Genomic DNA, 4,742 nt, shown 5'->3' with positions numbered 1-4,742 from the left:
CCTTATTTCTTCTTTCTTTTCCTCTTAAATGATCTTGCTCACCTCGAATAGAGTAAGATAAGATATATCAATGGTCTGTTTGTTTGTCAATTTATACTAAAACAAAGAAGTATCAGGTTCATGTTTTAAGCTTATAGATTGGTGGATTGTTCATGGTAGTATCGGTGGTTGTCTAATCATCTAATGTAGGATAGACTATGTGTAATCACCTGTGATTTGTGGAAAAGGTGTGCTAATTGTTCATGACTTATAGCAAATCCTAGAACCATTATGATTAAGGTATATGAGCCTGAATTCTATTTCCCTTTTTTGTTTGCTCAAGGCTGGTTTTCTTGATTGAATTTGTTGCCTATACACATGGTGTTCATAACTTGCTTTGTTGGCTTATGTCACAAGTCCTTCACCTGGGAATGGTCTACCCCCTTAAATGTGCAGTGTTTGATAAAAAGGGGACAAGTGAAAATGGAAAGAAGTGATTAACTATAGGAACTATAGGATTAAGTCCTCATTTGAAGACTATTTAGAGTTAATCTAGTTGACAACTGCTTAATAGGTTGGCTGTCAACCTGTAGCTTAGTCATGATCATGTTGAAACTAAAAAAAATATAAAAAATAGAATGAAATGGTGTCTAAGAGAGAGGTCTGTTCTCTTATTTGTGATTTCTTCTTGTTGGTCCTGCCCTATTAGTTATTTTTCTTAAAGGTTGAAGTAAATTTGTTATGTAAAAGGGACTGATATGCTATGCTCTTGCATATGTGTTGCTTTTCATCCATGTAAGGGTCTTAATTTGGTAAGTGATTATAAGTGTTCCAATTTTATGAGTTTAAGTGTCAAAAGAAGAATGAAAGGAAACAACTTGGTTTTGATTTGTCCAAGTCCTGAACAGTTTGGGGACTAAGGCTTTTGCCTTGAGACATGGATTCTTTCTTTGCTCCCCTGTGTGCGTAAGTGGTTGATGTAATAATAATAACTCCTGGTTTTCAAGCTGCCTAGGCTTAAAGATGGAAATAGATAGAAAGAAAACCTTATGATGCTAATCTAAGTAAAAGAAGAGTACGAAGAAATAGAAAGGAAGAAAACAGTAGTTGGGAACTTAAGAGAAAAGCATTTGTCTCTGATCTGTAATTTGTCCAGTCTTTTTTGCTATATGATAAAGGGTAATAAAAGATCACAAGTGTAGGGGTTGAGGTTGAAAATCACTTGGCTAGATGGGGAAGGTCTTTTAAAGACATCTTAGGAGAGGATTGAGAAAGGGTCAAGCACCCATAGTATCTTTTCTCCTAAATAAAAGGTTGTCATGGCACCCCTCTCAAACCTAAGGGGGTATAACCTCTTACCTTTGCACTTTGGTGTTTCCTTGTCATTCTGTTAAGGTTATTGAGTCCTAAAAGATGAAACTTCTTGTACACTTGTTAGTTGTTCACTAGGACTGATTAGTCTGGCTTTGTTGTATTTGTCCTGATTTGTCTTAAGAAAATAGTTGGATCAGTTTAGATGATGTATGATGATTTGAAAATTGTAATAAAACTGGAAAAGGGAAAAGTTGTTTTCAAAAAGAGAATATTGATTGTTTTTGAAAATAAAGTAGAAGAGTTTTTTTTTTTGTTTTTTTTTTTTATGAAGATGGCATGATAATATATGACAAACTCTTTAACATTTGGTTAAGTTAGGATCATGATTTAGACCACTATGTGGATTAATCAGCCGATGTGGTTTCAACTTGTATTTTTGAAAGGTGATCTGTTCTCCCCTTGTATCCCCCTTGTATCCTAATTCCTAATAGTGCCTTTTAAAAAATAAGGAGGTTAAAGGTTTGCATTTATTGAAGACAGCAATGTAGGCTGGGGGAAGGGGGGGGGGTATATGTTATATCCCGCATTTTGTGCAATCGGATAATTCAAGACAATTGCGGGAGGACGACAAGCAAGGCCATATCTTTATCTTGTTAGGCATATGAATGGCTTATGGCGAAATTTAGAAGCGGAATTATTAAGAAAGGTCAAGGGCATAAAGGAAAATTCGCAATATGTTTCGTGAATTATGGAGGAAGACGAAGGGTAAATTTGGAATTTGGAAAATAAGTTTTCATGGATTGCATGACAAAAAAGAGAAGTGGGCTAAGGCTTGGGCCATGGTTGGCCGTCCACTTGCTTGATGGGCCAAGCCCCGTACGTGGATTAAAAATTCATGGGAATTAAAAGACTAAGTCTTCTAAATTATCCCATAACTCTCTAGAAATTCCAAGATGATAAGAACAAGAGAAAGAAGGAGAAAATAGACAAGGCCATTCGGCCACTGAGAAAGAAAGAAACCGAGAGAAAAAAAAAGAAAGGGAAAAGAGAAGAGAAGAGTTCCAACTTGTTTCTCCTAGCCAAACAACTCGCTTGAAGTCCTAAGCAAAGGGGGTGATTGGTGGAGTAAGAAGTTTATATTCATATAGGTGCAAATTCTAGTCAAGTGAAGAATTCAAAGTAAAGAGGTAAGAATTCATCCTTCTTTGTATGTTATGGATATTTGTGGATGTTGTAGTGCATGAAAATGGATGAAATTCATGAAGAGCAAGTAGATAGAGGGTGGCCGTGAGGTGTGATGTATGTGTGTGTGTAGAAATCATGTTTTAATTATATTATCTAGTGTTTGGTTGTTATTATATATATATATATGTTGATAATGGAAATTGAATGATTTTGGAGAGGTTGTAGTCAGTGTATACGATGATGTTGGCCGTGTGTTGTGTGTGTATGATGGTATGGCCGTGTGGTTGTGGTGCAATATGGAAGGGAATGAGTTGATTTTATTCAATGTTTTGATCGTTGTTATTGTGAGTATGTTGCCAATTAAGCTTAAGGATATTAGAGAAATTGTGGTAATTGGAGACTTGGTGTGAGAGATTATGTAATTTGAATATAGTGTTCATGCATGCATGGAAGATAATGAGACTTGTATGATATTGTTGGTATGTGAATTATTAGGTTGTTATTGTTTTCATTGGAGTTGGAAGGTTTTGATGGAAGTAGTATATTGACTAAGTTGTTAGAATGTATCTTGGATTGAAATTGAAAATTGTTAATATGGTTGTAATATTATGATTGATAGTTTGGCCTGGGTTGAATTCCTGAGATTGTTATTGATGAGAATTGGCTAAGATGATTTTGGGGAATGATGTATTTACGGGGGAAGTGCCAAAATTCGAGATAAGTGTCGCTTTGAGATTTGACTTCTAGACACTTGAACTAACATTTGCAAACATGACCAACTTGTTAGATTCGTCGAAGTTGGAGCTTGAATTTGGAATAAGCATAAGGAGCGAACAGAGGTATGTAAGACGTTACCTTCTTTTCTTGGCATGTCTAGACCTAATAGGGTTGGATACGGGCCTCGGGGACCATTCCTTTTCTTGAAACCTAAGATTGAAAATAGTTACTATTCATTCAAGAGAATTGAATTAGAATTTGCGCGAAATGTCGGAAAACTCCTTAAACATCTAGAACTTACCCAAATAGGACTCGGTTGCCCTAAGACCCCATATGACGCTATGAATTGTAATATACGTAAATTTGATATGCCGCCTCATTTGACTCGAGGTGGGCCCACTATTCCCGAACTCTCTCTTATTGACCCATTTGACTTATTTTCATTCTATAGTTAAGGAAAGTTTTTGGTTATTATCTTAACTAAATAATAATTGTTTTTACAAATCCCTCGATTCCAAAACATGATTTTCCTTCCTAAAAGTTTACAAATGTTTTCCAAAATATTCGTTTTTCTCCAAAAACTAAGTTTTACAATATTGCAAGCCTTAATGACTAAGACGACGACTATGACTCTATGATGAAAAAAAAATGATGATTCTATGATTAAAGGTTCCAAGTCTATGATTCCAGAGTGCGAGATGGTAACGTTAAACTATTTCTTGAATCCTGGCGCTACTCATGAATAGTGTTTTCCTTTAAAGATTCTAAGTACACGAACGGTGCCCTATGATCCTATGTTATACTTTCTCATGATATCGCTCTCCACTAATAGTCTCGCCTATATTAATCATCCCTTCAACAGGTGAGATAAAGCTTAATTATTCTATAATATAATCGGAGGTTCCCGACCTTACGTCACTCCGATAAGTACATGATTTCCCTTCTCCCCCCGCTATGGTATATATATACATATATATTTAAAACCGTATTTGGGAAAACCGGGGAAAAAGAAAGTCTTGGGCGCCGGGCTATACTCACGGTGCATGTATCCGTTTCTTGATATCATCCCGGACGCGGGATGCCCGGACGCGGGAATTATGCTATGTGGGCGACGACACTTTTGTTCGGTGCTATGATATACTATGCTATGCTATGATACTATGATATACTATGCTATGCTATGATACTATGATATACTATGCTATGCTTGATACTATGATATTTTACGCCATATGATACTATGACATAAATTCTATTTTCTATGCCTATGGAAAGAGATGTTTTCTTTCAAAAAGGAAAAAACAAGCATGCATGATATCCTACTGAAAAGGTGTTCCTATGCCAAAGTTACATTCTTATCTCTCTATATATCCATGACCCCGCGATATTGTTACTTATAATCTATCTCTTGTTTATGTTATGTTCTATGTCTACATATCGGTACACTATTTGTGACGTCCCTTCAGTGTGTGGACGCCGCGTTTCATGCCGTTGTCAGCAACAGCAAATGGAGCGATCCTTAGGAGTTCCTCGGCGGTATTTTTGCG

Source organism: Lycium ferocissimum, chromosome 11 (assembly GCF_029784015.1).
Source record: "Lycium ferocissimum isolate CSIRO_LF1 chromosome 11, AGI_CSIRO_Lferr_CH_V1, whole genome shotgun sequence".
Classification (NCBI taxonomy): Eukaryota; Viridiplantae; Streptophyta; class Magnoliopsida; order Solanales; family Solanaceae; genus Lycium; species Lycium ferocissimum.
This window is presented reverse-complemented; position numbering follows the sequence as displayed.